This window comes from Nyctereutes procyonoides, unplaced genomic scaffold (genome assembly GCF_905146905.1).
Source record: "Nyctereutes procyonoides isolate TBG_1078 unplaced genomic scaffold, NYPRO_anot_genome, whole genome shotgun sequence".
NCBI classification, from domain to species: domain Eukaryota; kingdom Metazoa; phylum Chordata; class Mammalia; order Carnivora; family Canidae; genus Nyctereutes; species Nyctereutes procyonoides.
Genome location: NW_026575136.1, coordinates 9800426 through 9824728, shown reverse-complemented (window position 1 = coordinate 9824728; position 24303 = coordinate 9800426). Strand labels below are relative to the sequence as shown.

At 33.9% G+C, this 24303-nt stretch overlaps 1 long non-coding RNA gene across 1 annotated transcript in view; it reads left to right on the top strand.

Moving 5' to 3' along the window:
* The window catches only part of LOC129495520 (uncharacterized), a 332901-nt gene that overhangs the window by 219358 nt on the left and 89240 nt on the right, over positions 1-24303 (top strand). Inside the window, exon 2 of the long non-coding RNA XR_008661540.1 lies at positions 20295-20510. This is a non-coding gene — a long non-coding RNA (uncharacterized LOC129495520). The remainder of the gene's footprint in view (positions 1-20294; positions 20511-24303) is intronic.

Genomic DNA, 24303 nt, shown 5'->3' with positions numbered 1-24303 from the left:
AAAGGTCCTATGCACAATCATGTTTTAACAAGATTCCCAATTTGCATTATGAAAAGCTGGCAGACTTTTCTTCATAAGGCTATTTACTACATTTGCCCTTTTGGTAACATTACTATGTGTTTGTATTGAAGCCTATTATTAAACGAATAAATAGCAGGAAATGCAGTATTAGATTAAAGAAAATGTTGGGCTTTCAAATGGCAAACAAATGTGTTAAAAATTCTCATTCTTTAAATGTGGATCCACAGGCCTCTGAAAAATGATTAAAAATGGCAGAGAAAACCTGTAAAGCTTAGATAGACATTTTCATTATAGGGCTACATTGTTCTCATAACCAATCTGTGGAAACACGGCACAAGGGTTATGCTTGTTTTTTGTTTTTGTTCTTTTTTGGTCAGGTGCAAAATTACTTACAACATTTTAATGTATTTCTTTCTGCAAAAGAACCTGCTATTGGGATTCAGCTTGGCACTCAAGAACTTCTAGACAATTCCCAATGCCTCAATTGCCCTTTTATCTCCCTATCAGTATAAGGTTTTCAGTTCTTTTACCTTTCTTAATGTACCACATCCCCTTTGATAATCCACAGTAATCCTCAAACTGTAAACTTTCCTATAAAAATAACACTGGACTACTGTGTGGTTTAACAATTAAGAGAAAGAAGGATGCTAAAGACTTTCCTCCAAGTCTTGTTGGCTATTTGCCATTCTCTGAATGGTGGCTGATACAAAATCAGGGCCCAATTTTATGCCGATTTTGTGCCCCAGTTAGCAGTGCTAATTGGGGCACACAAGTAAATTGCACTCTGCCCTGTGGAAATTTTCAGTTAGTCTACTAAATCAGAAAATCATTGAGAGCACTAATCCATTACTCAGTCTCTATTTAATTAGGTGCAAAATCTATGGTCCCTCCAGGAAGGACAAAGTTCAGAAATTCAGAAATAGGATCTCAGTGGTCAGTTGTTTGGAATTTGATCTATTTTTTATCTTTTGTTATAATCTGAGTTTAAAAAAAATAAGTATGTCCACTTTTGAGTAGTAGAGCATAGGAGATTTTAGTGAGAATTAACAGTCCAAGTATTATTCAAGTAGACAGGAGTAAAGGTCATTTGGTTTTCCTCACACTTGAAAGACATGGATTTTCTGAGGGAGAAAAAAAACAAGATTTTTAGACATACAGAGCATAAATACACTGATAAGTTTAACAGCAAATGCTCCACATTTTATAAGGTCAAATTAGAGTTTGGGTTCAACCTCATTGTCTGAACTACCACATTTAATGAGAGAGTAGAGATTTATTTTCTGTTTCCTTTACTGATGCATCTGAAGTGCTCAATAAACATTTTTGAATGAATAAATGGAGATACGCCTACTGCCTAAGCAAAAAATAACTGAAAAATGTTATATTTACCTGATATTATGAGCTAAAAAATAGTGTTTCTGAAGAGTCAAGTATAATGTCCATAGTACTTAACTCTGGTAGAATGTATCATTCTAGGTGAGATCATGACCTTTAAAATATTTTTACTTTTCTAGAATACAATACGGAGATTTGAAAATTTTTTCTTCAGTTCTCCTGAAAACTTTTATTTTAGGTACAATATAAATTAAAATTAGTTCAAAGGCAAATATTGTTCTCAAATTATAATTATAGCTTAAAATCAATATGCTTAAAAACTTTTTTCTCCCTTGTTAGAATATATAGATTTTTTTAAATTTTAATGTGCAAATTATTTTTAGTTCTAGAATACTTATAATCTTAAGGAAACTAATTTTGGCAAGAATCATTGCTAGAACAAAGCAACACTTCCTTTCAAAGATTATAGGTTTTTAAAAAATTAAGCTGACCCATTTACTTAAATTTTTTGATGAAACATATTGATATAACACAATTGAGTTTTAGAGAAATTTAAATTCTGAGCATGAAGATCCAATTACAGTATTGCTGAAATGAATATTGATTCATGTATTGAAAAAAGGACCTCCCCACTAGTCCTATATTGACCCTCTTCCAGCCTCCTTCTACTTCATAATCTGTTTCTTTGCTAGATCTTCTTCCCTTTCTTCTTTACCTAAATCCTTCTATTCTTTTTCCTTAAAGAAGTCACACACTGTAATCCTTCATCTCTCTCCTACATTCCAGTTCTGAAATTCCAGATGCTGATAAAATATTTCCAAATAGATGTCCAAGCCAATCTTTCAAAATTAGGAAACATTATTCTATCTCTATTCCTTTTCTCTTCCAAATTTGCTTTTACTTTTACCATTCCAGTTTCTTCTGTTCATTGTAATTTCCTCTCTGTCATTCACCCTTGGCTTAAGCCCTTTTGTTTCTTCTCTTCACTTCTCACTCTCTTGAAGAGCTGTCAGTCCTATTAATTTCTTATTTTTTCATCCATAGATCTCCTATTTATCCATTTATTTCCAAAGATTTACCTATTTTCAGTAGTGAACTGTTTAGGCCGGGCCATGGTAGTCAGTCTATTCTAACAGGTTTCTCTACTTCTGATATCTTACCTTCTGCAATAATTTCATGCCAAGTTAATTTTCCACAAATTTTCCTAAAATATATTTAAGACCATGCCACATTGTTATCAAGGGACTGCCCATTACCTATAGAAAGGTTCCTTATATTTCACGTTCTGGCTATATCTACATTTCTTGCTGTATGACATATATTTTGTCTATAAAAAAATAAGCAAAGTCTTAATACAAGCTAATGGACATTCCCCAAAACAATGAGCTTTGTAAACTTCATATCTTTTTTTGTTTTCTCAATTTCTGTCTTAGTCCTCTTGGGCTTCTATAACACAATACCATAGACTGGGTGACTGATAAACAATTGTTTCTATCAGTTATGAAGGCTGGGAAGTCCAAGATCAAGGTGCTAGCAGATTCAGTGTCTGAGCTCCTAGCTCACGGATGACTGTTTTTCTGCTGTATTTTTATATGGTGGAAGGAGTTAAGGAGCAACCTGGGGTCATTTTTATAAGGCTACTAATCTCACTCCTGAGGACTCCACCTCATGACCTAACCACCTCCAAACACCATCACATTGGAGATTAGTTTTCAACATACAAATTTTGGAAGGACCTAGATATTCAGTCTATAGTACCTGGTTATCGCCTCTGCCTATGAAAATCTTTTCTTCCTTGAGAATTTATGGAAACATTACCTTTACTGAGCCCTTATATAATTGGATATTTTAAGGGATTTTAGTGATGAATGGTATGAAGAGAGAAACTCTTCTACTTTTCAAGCCCTCCATTATTTACCCAGCTCTTTGTAGAAGACAATAAGAAAAACAGTGTTAAGAAATAGACATTATTCAGAAGGACTTAAAAATTGCTAAGTTTTAACTCAACAACATATCTTAAGTTATAATAAGATATTGCACTATCATTTCATCCCTCTGATGGTCAAGTTATTTTTCTTTGAACAGTTTCAAAAGTTTAGGCAGAACTGGCTGACCATTGTACTCACTGTGCCTTCCAGAGGGTATGACTTGTGTCTCTTCTCATATCCAAGATGATAATAGTGACTTCTTATCACCTTTTCTTCTTCACTTGGGGCCCAGTATAGAAGCTTTCTTATAGTCAGTATCACAGAAATGACCAAATGGCAAAACTTTCATAAATTGTGCAAGGCTTGGACTATAGAACATCTTATCTTGTGCTTTTGTCTTAGCTTTCATTGTATTAGATCAATCACTTCATCATATTCAGCCTAGATCTTTTTGTATGATGCTTTTTTTGGTGACAGTATGGCAAGTCTAGAAGTTTCACAGGTGAAGTCCAAATGTTTACAATTTGACACATAGAAAATGGCCAAGAAAGCCCTTTGGTGGTTTAAGCAGGACTGTTCAGTGGTTTTCTGGCACATTAGCTCTATGAAAGAAAGCTACTCCCCCACGATTCTGTAATATTTATGTGAGATTTATCTTATATGACCTTATTTTATAGATATCTGCGTACATTTTTTTTTCCAAAACTGCATTTTAAATTGTTGGAGACTAGAGATCAAATATGATACATCAGAACATTTAGAACAATTATTAAACATGCTTAAAGAATAATAGAAATCCTCCCATGAAATTAAAACACCTTCATGGGTTTCCTTCATCCACTTAAAAGGCCATTGTGTTATAGCCAGATGAAATCTGGACTTGGAATTAGTAGATCTGGGTTTGAATCTCATCCCTGCCCTTTTCTAGCTTTTAGAGCTTGGGTAAACTTGGGATCTCTCAGAAATATCTCTGAACTTCACTTATTCATATATATTTGTTCCCATTTTTCTCATATATAAAATGGAAAAAAATACCCTTTATATAAGTAGGTAAGTAGCTCAGTAAGGTTCTACTGTGTGGTCATGTAACCACTTCCCTGGCTTTTTGAGCACTATAAAGCTAAGTCCTCTTCCTAAGGGGGTCAATGATGATTTTATTAATGTCTGTTATCTTACACCCAAACATCTCCATTATATTCTCAAACCTTACCACCAACAAATCTGGGCTAGACTTTTTTTTTTCTGCCTTTTCCTTCATTTGTCGTATTTATTGATGTCCATGTCCATGATTAGCTTATGTTAACTTCTTCCTCAGCGAATAGGTTCCCATTTCTTTGACAAATAATGTAGCTCTCAAGTTACTTACATCAATTCTGTCTCTCTGGTGTGTGTTACTAGCTCATCTATATGAGCTTCTAGAGGAAAGCCTGTTGTACACCTGTTAATAAGAGAATGTATACCAGCATATATTACTGACTCTTTCATGAGTGTTTTTCAAAAGTTGTAAAATTGTGTGTTGGAGGCTGGTAGGAATAATTACTCTGGAAAGGAGCTGTAGTCATGCTTTCTTTGTATCTCCAATATGAATGAACACAGTGCTAAATAAATGAGCTGTCGATATATTGATATCACTAAATTCTGAGATTTAAAATTCTCTAGCATCGTCTATATTTCCTCTAGTCTTTGCTATCTCAATTTTATTTGCTGTTATAGACACAAGGTAGCCTTCAGTGAACTGCACCTGGCATTCACACCGTTGAATGTGGACTGGTGCAGAAATCTTTAACAAACAGAAAACAGCACAGGTATGTCAATTTTAGACTTAGTGGTAGAAAGTACTGGAAATTTTGATTTTTATATTCTCAGAAGCCAGTTATCAGATAAGAAGTTCTATTGCTCTGACACTACTATGCTGTGAGGAAGCATTAGCTAGGGTTTTAGAGAGGCCATGTGGAAAGAACCAAGAGATCCAGCTGACAAACAAAGTGAGGGCTACATTCTATAGACTCAGCTGAGCTCCCAGCCAGTGTCAACTTACCAGCTGTGTAACTAAACTCGATTGAAGGTGCATCTTTTAGCTATAGGCCAGATGATGCTATCAGAAGATAACCAAACTGGTTTCTTTGAGCCCTGCCCAAATAACATAATTCTGAGCAAGTATTTACTGTTACTTTAAATCAACATTAGACAAGTAACAGGTTTCTTTTAAAAAATGCAAAATTGAGACTGAAATAGGCCACTCACATAATGGTTAAAAGTGCAGTCTCTGTGGTTACATCACCAAAATTGAAATCCTGACCCTGACAGTTATAAGCTTGATGCCTTTGGCAAGTTCTTTTATCTTTCCTCAATTTTTTTTTCATTTATGCATGAGAAAAATAATATCTACATAATAGAATTATTTTAGGTGTTGAAAGTATTTATTTATTAGACTCTTATAAAGGTGCCTAGCATATGCTGAACATCCAGTAAATATTAACTATTGTTATTTATGTAATTATTTGTTGAGTATACATCTTTTACAGTAGGCCGCATCATAAGGAAAGGAAGTACTTCTGCACGTGTGTGGGTGTGTTTATCTAACTTATGTCCAGTGCCTACAACACAGAAAGAATTCAGATATTAGTTGAATGGATGGACATGGTGTAGGTGGAGCACTGTATGGTATCTTTATGGTATCTTAGATTCCATGGTGATAAAAAAGGAGATGGGACACCTGGGTGACTCAATGGTTGAACATCTGCCTTCAGTCCCAGGATCAAGTCCCACATTGGGCTCCCTGCATGGCGCCTGCTTCTCCCTCTGCCTGTGTTTCTGCCTCTCTCTCTCTCTCTCTCTCTCTCTCTATCTCACATGAAGAAATAAATAAAATCTTTTAAAAAAAGTGATGAATTCAATGGTGATGAAAACCTTTGCCTAGGTTTTAAATTTTGGTGTCAGATGCTTGTACTCATCAAGTTCACCTCAGTGGAAGCATGACAGAGACGTTGCTGATGCAGTTAGATCCTTAAGCACAGGTGAATGGGACAATACGTAGAGGAGAAAGAGGAACTTTTCAGAAGAGATGACATCAAATTCAGGCACAACAAGATGAGTGGATTTTATGGAAAGAGTATATAGTCTTACCTGTTCAGCATGAAATGTTCTTAAGACAGCATTTCCTTAGAGTGTGGTGCTTAAATTCTAAGTGTAAATTTGATTCTAAAGAGAATAGTTATTCTAAACAATATTTTCCAAGTAGTAGAAAGTACAAATAATGTTGGAAAAGTAGATTGTTAGGTTGGAACATGATTTTATACTGACTTTTTATAATTTTAAATAATTTTATAAGCTGACTTTGAAATGGTGGCCTAGATGGACAAATACATGTGTACTTAAGGCAATGAGAAAAACAAGGCTTTGAGAAAAACAGTATCACCAAGGATATTGGTGAGGAGAGAAGACCAGTAATTATGTCCATGTGTGTCACTTGTATAGCAGTGATAGTTTAAGTCCCAGTAGCAGGAAAATCAAGGGCCACAGAAACTGATTTATCTACATGAAAAGGATAGAGGATGACACTGAGGAAGAGAAAAAAGAGGAGATTAAGGAAAGCATATTTTCATAGAAACCAAGAAAGAATGAATTTTTTAAATTTGGCGATTTTCAAAGTATCAAATACTTTTTTAACAGTTAGGAAGAGTGACATCTTTTAAAAAATGTGGGATTTAATATTCTGGAGTTCATTGGTAATATGAAATAAAATGATTTTGTTATAATGGAGTATAGATACTTAAGTAAATTATGGTAGAAATTGAAATAGGTTTTTAAAGTCTGCATTAGACTAGTTCAATTTTGTTATGAGTTGAAAATGAAGAAACTATTTGTGGTAATCCAGATTTGAATATATCAGTTGTTATAATACTTGCCAAAGATTGTATGTAATGGAAGAGTAGGGTTGAACACCTATACACTATGTTCCCTCAGTTTCCATTTTATTTCAATGCCAGATAGCTTGGAAACAAAGAAAGTAAGGTGACTGCAATCCGCCCTTTGCCATGGTGAATTTTATTTATTTTTTATTTTTTATTATTTTTTAATTTTTTAAATTTTTATTTATTTATGATAGTCACAGAGAGAGAGAGAGAGAGAGGCAGAGACACAGGCAGAGGGAGAAGCAGGCTCCATGCACCGGGAGCCCGATGTGGGATTCGATCCCGGGTCTCCAGGATCGCGCCCTGGGCCAAAGGCAGGCGCCAAACCACTGCGCCACCCAGGGATCCCTGCCATGGTGAATTTTAAAACACCCAGTTGTTATTTATAATATGCCCTTTAAATTATTAATTGTTACATCATGTTCATCATTATTAAACAGCTGTGATAAAATCTTACTCTTTTGAAACAAGATGAAGGAGTTTTATGTTTTTAACATCCCACCATACTAATTTCATTAGAGTTGTTGTTTTCTATTGTATTGCTGAATAGTCTATGGTAAGAATTATTTGTTTAAGAGAAACACCATCATTTTAGACTTTTGCAGGTGTTTTTCATTTTCAAAAGTCTTGAAATGCAAAAAGGTATTTTTTTGTGGTCACTTAGTTTCTTCATTTATAAGAAGAAACGACAAATTAAGACTTTTTTCTTTTAATTGAAACACATAATCAGATGTTTCCTTCAAGGTGGATCTGTAGGTAAATTAAATGTACACTCATAAGAAAATCCTGGGAAGTTTCAAAGGTGAAGGTTCAATGGCCTAGTTTATGTCCTGCTTCTTTTGTCTCTTTAGTTTTTACTTGCTGTCACAAAAGAAGCCCACTAGATGGTGTTAAAACCACAAGCTACCTACTTTGATTTTATTAAAAAAAAAAAAAAAGTCTTCAAAGGAGAGTGCTTGCAAGGTTTCAGAGGTTGTACTTTCTCCATTTTTTTTTTTATTAAATGGAGAAGAGACCAGAAAAAAACAAAATAAATATTATAAAAATAGGTATTTTCCATGCAACTTAATTGTGTTATGAAGTAGACTACTGTTTGCCCCTGAATTATTTTCCAATGAGCTTCTTTCAAAATTAAGCTGTTTTGTCAGGATAAATATCAAGTAAAATGATTATGAATCATCGTGGCAAGTTTTAATACAAATCAGAAAGTAAATTAATCCAACTCTGTCTGACTCATCATGCTTTTTTTTTCTTGAGATACAAATGAAGAGTAAACAATGTTTTGGCAATTTTTAGGTTAATCATGTAGAACTGATTACTCAAGAAGAATGCTATTAACATTTACTCAATTTATACCCTACAATATGACAAATTAAAATTAATGTTGCTGTTTTTAAGATACCGAATGGGTTATGATTTTAAGAAAAATGAGAACTGTTGTAGACAACTGATAATTTCGTCTCTGAGCCTAGTGAATCTAGTTACTTTTTAAAAACCCACTGAAATCTCCCAAAGAAAACAGTACAAAGATTTAGGTAAAAACAACTCTGATTTAGGTAGAGTGTGTCCATAAGCAGGTCTTCTCTAAGAACTGTAACGAGGAATAATAATCAATTCTGAATAATTCCCTGTGGAATAGCTATGGTTAAATCTTGCCAATAGCTTAATAACAAGAGAAAGATTTTCTTTTTAGATTGAGTGTATTCTCCTGATGAAGCTCTATTTGATAATTTTTTTCAATGTTTATAATCAGTTCCCTTTAGTATTCATTTAATTAGCTCATTTCAATATACTTCCTTGATGGCATGTGTATGTAAATATATACTTTAAATCATCTCCTTTATATCCAAAGTAATTGATATAATGAAAATATGTAACTATTAACTTTTGAATCAGATCTAAAACAATACATACTACACATTATAACATAAATTACTTTATAGGAAAGATGATTTTTTAAAAATTGCACATCAGACATGTCCATAACTGTCTACTTGGTGTCTTTGTACACGTATGTATATCAAGTGCTCAGAAGCTCCCTCTGAGCTCCTTATCTTTAAAATGCATTTAATAATAATAATGATCATCATCGAAGAGTCACAGGGTGATAGCCAATGACCTTTTCTACATTGTCAGTAATATGACACGTCCTGGCTAGACAGCATTTAAAAATTCTGCTTCCCTTTCATATTGGCATACGCATTTCCCATGATGTCTACTGGAGTATTATCTACATGTTGCCGCATTCAGTGGTAAATTTATCTGCCTCTGATGGCATGACAGGTAATTTGATTGGCTTTTACCTATGATTTACTCTTGAACTCAGCAGGAGGAAAACTGGGAACCCTGCTTATTTTAAGGGATGGTTAAAACTCTTTGAGCAAAGACTTTGTTGATATACAGACCTACCAGTTCTGGACGTGTCTTCTCTGAAAGCTGCCTCATCCTGCCCAAGCTCTATTACTCCTAAACAGTGTAGCAACATCTTGGCCAAATCCTAGGGATTAGGCCTTTTTGGTTTCCTTAGACACTGCAGCCTGCTTTCTGTTCTGACTCGACGTTACAGTAATAGTGAGATTGTCATTGTCCAGTTATTCAAATGCCATCCTACCCCTGACCTTTCTCAGCAGCTTTGTTAAAATATAATTTTAAAAACATGCAATCTGGGCAGCCCAGGTGGCTCAGCAGTTTAGCACCACCTTCAGCCCAGGGCGTGATCCTGGAGACCTGGGATGGAGTCCCACGTCAGGCTCCCTGCATGGAGCCTGCTTTTCCCTCTGCCTGTGTCTCTGCCTCTCTCTCTTTCTCTGTGTCTCAAATAAATAAATAAATAAATAAATAAATAAATAAATAAATCTTTAAAAAAACATACAATCTGCCTTTTAAAGTATACTATTTGTTTTTAGTATAATGTTTTGCACAACAAAAGCCGTGCAACCATTGCTTCAATTTTAGGACACTTTCATCATTCCCCAAAGAAGTCTTATACCTATCAGCAGTCACTCTCTATTTCTCTCCAACCGCCACCCACCCCCCCCCAGACTTGGGCAACCTCTAATGTACTTTTTATCTCTAAAGATATGCCTCTTTTGAATATTTTACATGAATGAGGTCATATACTTTATGGCCCATTGCAACTCCCTTCTTTCACTTAGCATAATGTTTTCAAGTTCATCCATGTTGCAACTTGTATCAGTACTTCATTTTTTCATCGTTAAATACTATTCCATTGTATGGACCTACCACTTCTTATTAATTTGTTCATCAGTTAATAGATATTAGGTTGTTTATTTTTTTGGCTATTATGGTTAATGCTTCTACAGATATTTTTGTACAAGTTTTTGTGTAGAGTACACATTTTTATGTTTTTATTTTTCAGTGATATAGTAGGAGTGGAATTGCTGGATCATATGATAGATAACTCCATCTTTAACATTTTCAGGAACTGCAAAATAAGTTTTATAAGCAGCTGCAACATTTTACATTCCCATCAACAATGTAAGAGGGTTCCAATTTTTCCATATTCTTGCCAATACCTGTTGTTATGTTGTCTGTCTTACTAGCTATAGTCATCCTAATATATGTGAAGTGGTATCTTACTGTGGTTTTGATTTATATTTCCCTCATGGCTTATAATATTTAACATTTTTTTAAAAGATTTTATTTATTCATGAGAGAGAGAGAGAGAGAGAGAGAGAGAGAGAGAGAGAGAGAGAGGCAGAGACACAGGCAGAGGGAGAAGCAGGCTCCACACAGGGAGCCCGACGTGGGATTCGATCCCGGGTCTCCAGGATTGCACCCTGGGTCAAAGGCAGGTGCTAAACTGCTGCGCCACCCAGGGATCCCTATTTAACATCTTTTTAATGTATTTGTTGACACTTGTATATCTTCTTTGGATAAATGTATAGTCAAATTGCTCAGTTTTCAATTGAGTTGCCTTTTTTATTCTTAGGTTTTAAGAGTTCTTTTTATATTCTTGATACAATTCCACTATAAAATATATGATTTACAAACATTTTCTCCCATTATCTGGGTTATTTTTTTCACTTTTTGATGGTATCCTTTTGGACCAAAGTTTTGATGAAGTTTAATTTACCTGTTTTTTCCTTTGGTGGGTTATGCTTCTATTGTCATATCTAAGAAGAGTGCCTAATCCTAAGTCACAAAGGTTTGTTCCTGTGTTTTCTTCTAAGAGTTAAATAATTTTAGCTTTTACATTTACATCTAAGATCTGTTTTGAGTAAAGTGTTTTGTGTTTACTTCAGAACCAATTTTATTCTAACTTCTTTCCATAGGAGATTTAGTTGGCCAGTGGAGATACAAATCTTAAACCTGGCAATGTCTTAATATCTGCATTCTTTCTTCTCATTTTAGATAGAGTATAGTTGCCTAACATTACATATATTTTTAAATCTATGAATTGAAGAAGCCAGCAGAAATCTATCTAATATTAATTAGAAAGATTAGGGTTATGTAATAAAATATAATTTTATTGTTTTTCTTCTTCAGGGACACTGTTTAAGTGGCATGGCTGAATTTAGCTCAGGACTTCTAGGGCTAAGGAGAAGCTGCTATAGATCATAAGATGCCAAGTTTCCACGGAAAAGTAATAAAACCACCTGATAGAAACACATAAAGGCAGATAACACCATGTTATAGGAAAGGCTGTGCTTAAAGATTTGTTTCTCCTATATCTCCTCATAAACTCTCAATTCTTATAGTAGAGGGTATGGAATGAGAAATAATCTTCAAATGTAATGAAAGACATGTCCTAGCTACTGCTTTGAGTTGGATTTGCAATGCAGCACTGCTAGCTTCTCTGATATCAGCAAGCATCATTAAATCAATACTGATTTTCAAGATTATGAAAACGAAAACTAAAACTAAAACAGTCTCTAACATTTCTAAAATATACCAGAACCCCAGATGGGCTCTAGGAGCTAGGCAGAAATACTGGCCGTGATCACATATAGCTTTTTCATTCCCGGCTGCCACAACTTACTTGCCAATTATTTATTATGAAAGGACTCAGATTCACTATGAAAATCAAGCATTGCCTTTTCTCAAAAATCAATCTAAAACATTTAGTGTTTTTTTTTTTAAGAAGTACATGGTAATGCCTTTAACACACATTATATTATCTAAATATTTTAAGTTACTCAGTAAAAAAGCCATAGCTTATTATACATTTATGTGGAAGGGTGAGAAAAATAAACATGACGATATCATTTAATATGAGTAAGTTCACAGGCTTTATTAGAGAAATATAATTTAAGGGTTAGCTAAAGAGATGCAAGCAGTCTTTTGTTGTCTTTTAATACAAAAGAACGACAAAGTGGGATTTTGACATTGCTGGATGCACAGTGGAATATCCTCCAGGAGAGGAACCCAGTTCTTCAATGTTCTTCTGGTATAAGAGTGGGAACAGCCTTGGAAATAGGATATAAAAAGATACCACTTAGGCAGCAGATACTTTTTATGAGAATTCCAGCTGTACAGGAAATTGTCTGAGGATGCTGGTGGCTAGCACCTGGTGATACTGGAATAAATTTGACTCAGGCTTTTGGGGAAAGCAGGTTTTTGCACCAATCAGGCAACCAGAATTATTGGGGTCTTTTACTGGAGAATAGTTTTTTTGTGCCCCAATATAAAAATCAATGCCAATAAAAATAGTTTATCAGTAACTGCTTGCTGAATAAAAATAAAATACATGATGTTCAAATATGTAAAATAAGACAGGATACCATATTTCATTCTATTTCCCAAAATAAGGGACTAGAACTCTTGTTGTTTTCACACTTCCTATACAGTAGGTAATTTGACATTAAACTTAATAATAATCTATTATTTTGGTATTATTAACCCTATTCTGAGGTTCAATTAGAGGTTAATAGATTGTCCAATGTTATCTGGATTAATTAGAAAATCTATAATTTGAACCCAAATATATTTGAATCTGAAGCCCATATTGTCTCTCATTTCTTTTTGTCAAGTGATAATTTTATAAAATTAATGTAGCCATACTCAGGTGTACCTCTTTTCATGCATGAAAACTTTTTTTTTTTTTGAGCAGTGCAATTCTTAATTTCTGTTGTATCAGTTATATGTTGTCACTTGAACATAGCTTTTCTTATACCAAACTCAGGATGGTGGGATTCGTAGATTGGCAAATAGAGCTGAAAAATGAGGAGGGATTTTTAGATTTTCTGTTCCATTCTATCTAAAGAAAATTTGTAATCTGAATGAGGATCGAAGTGAGGCATGGGGTACAAAATGCAGTGGAAAACATTTCTTAACTTTTGACAAGTGGTTTCAGGAAACCCCTTAAACCAGAGTACTGAGAGAGGTTCACGTGAAAGGGATTCACAGACACAGAAGGAAGAGACTTGTCTCAGTTAATGTGTATTGATCTGTGAACTGTGAATAATGAAACGGATTTACAGTATAGTGGTTTTAGACTTTGTTTAGCCAAGAAATTCTTGATTCAAGCCAAGTATTACTTAGGTACAAAATAAAACAACAAAATATAACAGTTCTGTTTTTGTATACTGTTATTATTTGGTTGGGAAGGACATGCAATGTCACATTTTCATATATTTTTTTCTTCCTTGGACATCTTAAAATCAGTGATGTAGTATATTCCCACTTAATGTTTAATATTTGTAATTATTTTGAATTAAATTGTAAGACCTTTGAAGCCTAAGGCCATGTTTTGACCTTCTCTATGGCTTTACTCAGAGCCCTAGAAACAGCACTGTCTATACAGTAACTACTCATCGTGTTGAACAAAAACTATTGATTGACTATCTGCTGAGGAAAGAAAAATAGACTAATACCTGCATACCTTATTTCTGGATCTAACTTTGATCTCTGCCCTTATTATATATGGTTGGCTTATTTATTATTCTATCTATAGTATCTTCTTCTTTGGTACCTGAAATCCAGCACACTAAGAATAAATATGCTGAATGAAAGGACCTTTCAAGCTTCCAACTACAGATTGGGTCCTATTGAGTTTTGAATTGATTTTTATCGCATTTGGTGAAGTTTGGCAACATCCGTGCTTGACACTGAACCTGGTAACTAGTAAGGTCTCTGTGAAGCCAGGCTTCGTAGGTTGAAATTCTGGATTTGCGTCCTTGTAGAAAGTTGACTGGGGATTTTCACCTCTCTATTCCTCAAACTTTTTCTCTATGTACCAGAGATGGTATCAATAACTGTTTCATTATGTTGTTTTGAAGATGAAATGTGCTAGAAAGACAGGAAGAAACTTTAGTACAGAGTTTAGCTAATAATGAAGTATTTTTATTAATTTTGCAAAGACATTTTATTAATCTCTAAAGAGGCTGGAAATTCCTCCTGGCAGATAATATGTAAATTAATCTTTTGAAAGCAAAGGTGTTTAGATCTCTTCTGAGGAAAAAAAAAAAGTACACTTGAGATGCAGAATTGTCCAAGAAACAGGAAAAGACATGTCGGTCATAGGTAAGTAAGTCAATTAAGACTAGAGAATATTTCAGCATCAAGGAAGGACTTATAGAAGAAACACGCTCTTTTATTCATTTTCCCCATATACCCAGATGATGCAATGTGCTACATAAATACGTGTGACCACTTAAACCTGGGCCTGTTCTTCTGCAATGGTGAAAAAAGTTAGTGTTTATCCATGTATCAATCATAATAGCTTATTACCACACATAGCAGGTACCTAAATGCCTTCAGTTTTTAACTTACCTAATCATCACAACACCCCTATGAAGGAGGCATAGTTAATGTCCTACTCTACAAATAAGGAAACTGAGACAAAGATGGGTGCACAGGGTCATGCGGTCAGTAAATGGCTCAGGGTCAGACCTGAAGAGGTCTGGCTCCAGGTATTCTCTGAACAAAATATGTCCTGCAGAGTAAATTTTATGTTCTTTGACCCATTATTAGACTAGGCTAATCTCTACCCTAACATTTCTTACTTGGTCAAACATCTTCTCAGTTTCAAACTCTCTGAGGTTTCTTGAAGCTTCGCCATTGACTGACTTGCTTATTTGTCTGGGTTACTAATAGGCTATTTGACCTGGACCTATGGAGCAGGTATATTTCTTAACTCTCTTTACATATCTGGACCTCTTGAGGATAGATACTTTTCATTCTCAAGTTATCCATCACCATTTTACTTAATTACAGACTACCTAAATACTCATTGTCTATTAATACCTTTTCCAGCCATCCATCCATCTGTTGTAGAATAGCTGCCACCCTTTCCCAGACTCCGTATAATATTTACAGGCTCAGTAGTCAAACCAAAGTGTTAGGACTCCTGGTCAGTGTCAGTAGGAGTTATTTATGTATATTTTAGACTAATGCCTTTTATCCTCTAGTAGCTAAATGACAAGCAGAGACTCAAGAAAAAAGATATTACATTTCTTATAAGGAAAGCCATGTTACAATACACAGGCAAAAATATGTTCTTATTTATTTATTTATTACTTATTTACTTATTATTTACTATTTATTTATTTATTTATTATTATTTCAGAGAGAATGAAAGAGAGCATGAGTGAGAGAGGGAGGTGGGGGCAGAGGGAGAGGGAGAAGCTGGCTTCCCCACTGAGCAGGGAGCCTGACACAGGCTCAATCCCAGAATCCTGGGATCATGACCTGAGCTGAAGGCAGACAGTTAACCAAATGAACCACCCAGGCTCCCTCAAAATATATTTTAAAGTAATATTTTTGACTGCTATATCAGTAATAGAGTTGCACATTTGAAGAGTTTTCACAAAATTTTCAAAATTATTTCTGGCAACAAGACCAGTTAGTGTAATTATTGTTATCAGTAATTAGGAATAATGGGAGAGGGTCTATGAAGAACCTGGGAATAAAGGAAATACTCTTTTTTTTTCAAGTATTTTGAAAATCAGCACTTATTAAATAAGGGAAAAGAGGAGCAGAGTCACTCATAAGATACAACTCAAACTTGATAGAGTATGTCCCTGTACTTAAAAAAATAGTGTCAAAATGGATATAGATCAGCCATGAAGATAGAAATAATTATTCATAGAGGACAATGTTGGAAATAAGTATTATTCTAAGCCATGTCCAGGAGAGAGCCTTAAAAAATAGACTTGGATTATTGCAATTCTATTGGCAAGCTCAAGCCTTGTTATTATGACATTAAAACATAAGGCTATGTGAGTCTGATATTATTAACACTTCAGTTTAGTTAACTCCTTTTTGTGCTGCAACCACATCACCAAACGAGCTAATTATAATTTGGCTTCCTCTGTAGATCTGCCTATAGGAGAAAAGGGACTGACGGTCAAGCTTCAAGTATCCTGGGGGATGTAGTTGTTATTATATTGTTGAATACTTTGGGTGGCAAGGAACAGAAGCCTACTTGTGCTAGCTTCAACAACAAAAATAAAATAAATGCAAATACATGAATTGGTAATGAACATGCTACAGGAAATAGAGTATGTCTTGGAGTTTGTGGTAATGCATGCAGACAGGTCTCAGAAGTGGACTAAAATGAGAAACTGAGAACCAGTAAAACCTCTCTCCAGCTTTCATTTGTCTTTGCCATATGGATGCTTCCTTTTTCATTTTCTATAAACAATTACTTCTGTTTCTGTAGACTACATGGGAATTGCAAGATTACTACTTTGTATTTCCCTAGCATGCGTTTTTTTACGTGTAGGCATACAGATAGAAACTCGATTTCCTTTCTTCTGTGTTATTGAGGTGTAATTGACTTATGCTTATTACTCATAGGTCTTTGGGCCCAAGGCCTTCCTTTTTTGTATGTTTTAGATGAAATTTCCACAGAACTTACCAAAACCTCATTTTTTTTTTTTTTTTTTGGCTTGAATAGACCAATCCAGCTTTAGCCTCAAAATTCTAAGTGCTCTACCAGGCAGGGATCCTAAGAAATGTGTATGCTCCAGGTCTTGCCACTTTATTTGCCTTCATCCTGCTTTGACCTTCCCATTGTGGCCTTTTGAGGTATGTATCTGTGAGTCTGTGAAATACTTTCCTGTTTTAGTTTTCTTTCAGTGATTTGTTGAACCCACAGCTCACCATTAGATCTTGGGACTCTTCTTGAATGTTAATTTCACAAAGTCACAACATGTATGAATTTTAGAATCAGCCCATCAATTTCTACAAAGAAAGTCTTCTTGAATGTTGGAATTATATTGAAACTATTCATCAGTTTGGGGAGGGAACTTGGCATCCTAAAAACTCTGAGGCTTCTAACTATTGAGTAAGATCTCTCTTTCTGTTTTTCTGGGTCTTCTAAAAACTTTCTTTTGGTAAAACTGTAGTTTTTAGTGTATATAACTTACACACTTACAGCCACATTTATCCCTGCATATGCTATACTTTTGGATCTACTGTAAATGGTTATTTTCTACTCCAATTTTCAATTATTTGTTGCTAGTACATAAAAATTCAGTTGTTTTTGCATATTGATCTTATATCCTTTCATTCTTACTAAAGTCATTTAGTAGTTTTGAAGTATATCCTCCCACATTTTCATCATAGAGAATAATGTTATTTATCAATAAAGACAATTTCAATTGTCTTTTCCAACTGGGTGCCTCTTTCTCTTCTTACTTGCATTATTACATTGGCTAGAAATTCCACTTAAGTTTTGAAAAGAAATGCTGAGAGTGGACATTCTTTTCTTCTTCCTGACTGCATTTCAGTCTTCCAATATTAAGTATGATATTAGCTATAAGGTTTTGGGATTTTTTGTTTTTTTGGTTTTTTTTTTTTTTTTTTTTTTTTTTTTTTTTTTTTTGTCACTCCTTATCAGGATTAGGACATTCAGGTATATCCTTACTTTCTTCAGAAGTTGTATCAAGAACAAATACTGGATTTTTTGTCAAACGCTTGTTCTAATGAGATGATCACATGTTTTTGTTAGTGTTCATGGTGTTTTTAGTTTGGCATTACATTGAATGATAATTTGTTTTCTAATGTTAAACTAGCCTTGGATTCCAGAGATATACTCCCACTTGAATGTTATATATTATCCTTTTTATATTATTTGGTCTGAATTCAAGTATTTTAAACGACATTTGTACATATCTGGTTATGAGGCATATTAGTCTGTGGTTTTCTTTCTTGTAAAATCCCTTTGGTTTCCATACCAGGATAATGCCTCTGGAATGATTTGGGAAGAATTGAATTTTTGTATGCTATTGTAATGGAATTGTTTTCTTAATTTCCTTTTCAGCTTGTTTATTGCTAGTGATTTTTGCATTTGATCTTGTGCCCTGGATCCATTTACTAGTGCTAATAGCTAATATAGAATCATATCATCTATAAAGAGATAGCTTTACTTTTCCTGTTCCAATTTGAATGCCTTCTATTACTTTTAATTGCATAATTTTTGTTGCTGGAATTTCCAGTACAAAGTTCAATAACAGAGCATGGGAAACATATTTTTGTTATTCCTCATCTTAGGGGGAAAGCTTTTAGTTTTTCACTACTAAATATATTGTTTGCTGTGGGTTTTTATAGATGTAATCTATCATTTTGAAAACTGTCCTTCTATTCCTAGTATTCTAAGTGTTTTTCATCATTAAAGAGTTTGTTTTTGTCAAATGTTTTTACTGCTTTAATTGAAATGATCTTATTTTTTTTCTTCATTCTAATTTGGTATATTACCTTGATTGATTTTCTTATATTCAACCACACTTGCATCTGGGGATAAATTCCACTTTTTCATGGTCTATACCTTTTCAATGTGCTGTTGGATCCAGTTTGCTTACATTTTGTTGAGGATTTTTTTCCATCTCTATTCATAAAGGATGTTGGTCTCTATGTAGTTTTCTTTTCATGTGACTTTGGTAACAAGATAATGCTAGTCTCATAGAATAAATTAGAAAACCTTCCCTTTTCTCATATTTTTTGGCACGGTTTGAGAAGAATTGGTCTTAAGTCCTCTTTTCATGTTTGGTAGAATTTACAATTGTAGCCATCTGGTTCTGGGCTTTGCTTTGTTAGAGGCTTTTTTTTTTTTTTTTTAACACTAATTCAGTCTGTCTCATTGTTATAGGTCTGTTCAGATTTCCTATTTCTTTAGCCCAGTTTGGTGGTTTGTATATTTCTAGGAATTTTTCTATTTTTTATCTCATTTGTTGACATAAAATTATTCCATTACAATCTTTTTAACTGCTGTAAGGTCAGTAGTAGTGTACCCCCCTTTCATTTCTAATTTTAGTTACTTGCACCTTTTCTAGTTTTTATTAACCATCCAGTTGAAGGTTTGGCAATCTTGTTGATCTTTTAAAAGAATAAACGTTTGATTTCATTTTTCTTTCTACTGTTTTTCCTATTATCTTTTTTTGTTTATATCTGTTCTAATCTTTATTCTATCCTTCCTTTTGTTAGTTCTGTATTTAGTTTGCTCCTCTTTCTCTAGATAATTTAGGTGTAAAATTTTGCTATTGATTTAGGTGCAAAATTTTGCTATTTATTTGAGATCTTGTTTTTATATGTTGTCATTCATCCTTACAAGTTTTCCTCTAAGCACTATTTTCTTTGCATTCCATGTATTTTGGTATGTTGTATTTTTATTGGTCTTAAAGTAATTTCTAATCTCCCTTGAAATTTCTCTGTTTTGTTGGTTGTTCACAAATGTGTTGTTGAATTTCCATATATTTGTTAATATTCCAATTTACTGTCTGTTATTGATTTATAGTTTCATTCCATTATGATTGGAGGCCATTTATGATTTCAATCTTTTTATATTAATACTTGTTTTGTGGCAAAGCATATGGTTTGTCCTGAAGAATGTCTCTTGTGTGCTTGAGAAAAATGTATATTCTGTACATATATTACTGTTGCCTCTGTTTTTGCTTTATGCAGTAAGTTTTTTGAGCATTTAAAAAAATAACTTTATATATTTACTTTCACTTATGGTAGTTCTTGAACTTTCCATTTTTTATGTGTAAATCCAAATTTCTGCCTTATAACATACTTGTTCCTGAGTAACTGCTTTTAACATTTCTTGTAATGCAAGAGTTCTGGCATTGAATACACTTTTTAATTCCTTTTTTACCTGAGAAGATTTTTATACCTCTTTCATTTTTTAAAGGTTATTTATTTGCAGAGAGAGAGATTGAGAGAGAGCGAGCACATACTTGAGCAGGGGCAGGGCAGAAGAAGATGAAAAAGGAGAGAATCCCAAGCAGACCCTGTACCTAGCATGGATGCAAGCCTCAGTCTCAGTTCCCTGAAATTATGACCTGAGGAGAACCCAAGAGGCAGACCCTTAAGAAACTGAGCCACCCAGGTGCCACTCTCATTTTTTGTAAGGATAATTTTTCTGGGTATAAATTTTTGGTTTATTTATTTATTTATTTATTTATTTATTTATTTATTTATTTATAGCACTTTGAAGATGTTACTCCATTGTCTTTTGGCTTGTGTGGTTTTGGCAATGAGTAAGAAATCAGTTTGTTTCTTGTAATAATAACAAATAGTAACAAAAATAATGTAGTGCTTACTACATTTAGGCACAATTATAGTACCTTTCAAATATTTACCTTTTTATTTACATGTTGTTTTAAAAATTTGTTTAACAAAGTGAATTTAACTGCTTTGTAAATTTCCTTAAAGGAGTAAACATGAATCTATACATATCTGCCTATATACAAATATACATGTTAAGAAAAAAAGTGATAAATGACTAGTGTCAGAAATAGCAAAGAGATCTACCCTAAAGACTAAATATTGTTTATTTAATTTAGAAAATGAGAGATTGTTAATGTTCTTAGTAAAATTATTTTTTGTAAAATATTTATAGGGCTATAATCAGATTATATTGGGTTGCACATATAAAGGCTATTGAAAGGGAGATAGGGCAATTAAGTTAGTCTTTTGAAAAAAAATGCGTGGGAAAATGGAAAAGTGTGAAAAAGGACAATGGGAGTAATTATAAAATTTATTATGATAAAATTATAAGCATAGAACACTAAGTTTAAACATTTACTATGCGCTTACTATGCTGAGGGCTTTATATACATCATTATGTATACATTAATTATTTTAGTTAATTCACATCAGTCTGATAATAGTATTTTGAGGGAGATTAAATTAATTATCTCAGTTGTACAAATAAGGAAACCGAGGATAAAAAGATTGTGTTAACTATCTGTATCCTGAGAGTTTTGTTTAAAAAGAAAAATTGGAGTCTCTCCCTGGCTTTCTCCCTCCCCTCTATCTCTGTCTCTCTCTTTTCCTTCTCCGTGCAATAGGACTTAATGCTTGTCTTGGTTGAAATACTTCAGGTGTGACATATTTTGTTTATATTTTTAACATATAGAAATCAAATGTGAATTAAAGTTTATCTTGTTTTAAGTGTCACATGAAATATTAATAGTGAAGCCAATTTGGAGAATGGTTTGGCAGTATCTACTGAAATTTAAATCTCATTTCCTTTCATTGTAGAAGGATTTTTCCAAAATATAGCTGTCCCAATGTGATGATGTCTTCCATCAAAAGTAAGGTTATGTTTACTTTCTTTGAAACTAGACAGATCTGTGTGAATATCACAACCTTTACAATGTAATGAAAATGATGATGCATGGCTTTTGAAACTCTCTTGTGATAAACAATACAGATTTCTTCTGATCTTTTCCCTGTGTTGAGAAGCTTGCTCTGTAAACCCTGCTACCACACTGTGAAGAAGTCCAAGTCACACTGAGAAGACTTGAGTAGGTATTCCAATGACAATTAGCCTCAACCATCAGATATATTCTAGTTCTTGATTTTAGAACTTGGAGCTGAGACCTTAGACATAATAGTGCAGACACAAGTCATCGCCCTTGTACTCTGTTTAAATATTTGACCCAGAGAAACCATGAGAAATAATAAATAATTACTGTGTATATTGTGTATAGCCACAGGCTTTTGAAATAATTTGTTACCCAACAATAGATAACTGAGTTGTGTTGGTTCCAATAATGGATATTTGGTTTCTACTCAGGAACTTTTATACAACAAGGTATATGAAAAATATTTGTTGGGTCATACATAATTGGTAAGGGCAAGAAACTTGAAAAGTCTAGAAATAAATGTCTAAAATTAGAGACTGGCTACATAATCCTAGAAAATATAAACTATGGGGCAGCCCCGGTGGCACAGCAGTTTAGCACCACCTGCATCCCAGGGTGTGATACTGGAGACCCGGGATGGAGTCCCACGTTGGGCTTCCTGCATGGAGCGTGCTTCTCCCTCTGCCTCTCTCTCTCTCTCTCAGTCTCTCTGAATTAAAAAAAAAATCATTAACAAATAAAATAAAATATTTAAAAGAAAAAAATATAAACTATGAAACACAATTCCACAGTTAAAAAAAATCAAATTTACTCATGAGGAAAGTTTTTTTTTTTTTTTTTTTACTACATACAGTTGGATTAGATCAGCAAAATACAAAAGGTATTAACATTTTATGTAAAACAGATACATTCCCCCCAAAATAATATTACATATTTTCTACTGAAATATAAAAGTCAGTGAAAACAGGTGTGATAAAATGCACCTAATCTAATGCCTTAATGAGGGTAAAAATAGTGTAAATTCAACCTAACGTGAGTTAAACAGAAAGAGGAAGAAGTTATCTGGGGTTCTGTTCTCTGCAAGTTATTAAACTATGGGTCTCTTTGATATTATTTTATATATATCTCATAATAATCTTGTGAAGTATATATTATTGCCATGTTTTTTAAAGAGAAGATAAATGAGGGCAGCCCAGATGGCTCAGCGGTTTAGCACCACCTTCAGCCCAGGGTGTGATCCCGGAGACCCAGGATCGAGTCCTGCATCAGGCTCCCTGCATGGAGCCTGCTTCTCCCTCTGCCTGTGTCTCTGCCTCTCTCTCTCTCTCTGTCTCTCATTAATAAATAAATAAAATCTTAAAAAAAAAGAAGATAAATGAGTGTAAGGGTATTTAATACGTGGTATAGAAGTTAACTGTGCTTAGTCTACTCCATAATTGATTCTAGAGAGCCTAATTTTTGACTGCTTAGTACATGTGGGCCTCTTTCAATATATATATGGCTTTTGAAATTATCTTTAATCAAATAATTTTTTAAACCCACTAAGCCTTATTTTCCTCATGTACAGTGGTAAGGGGTTAACCAGATGAATTACATGATTTTTTTAACTCTGAAATTCTGAAAGTACATTGTAGTTTGAATCAAACCAAAAGGATATAAGTTAGTGGTCTCGCAGGTCATTTTTTTTTTTTTTTTTGCTTCCTTTATTTCAGTAGACATTTGTATTACACCAATCATTGAACACATTCAAATCAAGGACATTCAGAGTTCTTTGGTGTTCTCCTTGAGGATTATGGAGAATGAAGCAGAAAGTTTCCATGCCTGTTCCAAAAACAGATGCCAAATGCTATTTGTATGAAGCTTGTTATTCATTGAGACTAATTTCACAGGTGTATGCAACAGATCATCTAGCTGAATGCAAGCAGACTTTAGTGGGAAAGACTTGATTCAAATCAAATTACCATGTGTGAAGGAACTGGACTTTCCTCTGTGATTGCCTTATAAAATCCTTTCCCAGTCACGTGACTATGTTTCAGTTCTGTAAGAATGGCCTTATCATGTGTGGCGTCCACATTTTGGCTCAAGTTAGTTCTATTTTGGTGTCTTTTTCATTGCAAAGCCGATGTTTCTGCAAGAGCCAGTGGTCAAGTTGACTGGTTCAAGTGTGTTCTCATGTGTGTATATATATTATGTGTGTTGCATGCATACAGACAAATATGAAGCAAGAGAATATGCAGGGCAATGGGCAGAGGAACAAGCAGCAAGTAATAACATTATTTCTTAGAACAGGAACCAGGTAATATTGGCCTAAGGCATTAAGAATTTGTTATATTCAGATTCTTGGTAATGTGTGGGTTCACCTTAATTCCTAACTCCACTTCGCTTAAATTGATTTTAATCACCATGAACGTTCAGGTACTTTAGTTTATCATCTTATGTCAATGCTATTCATCTTGTGTGTATAGTGCTGTGCTTTGTCACTTGGCCATTATTACTACCCATTACTTTCCTTGAATATATTCTTTTCTAAAATAATGAGTCAGTGTC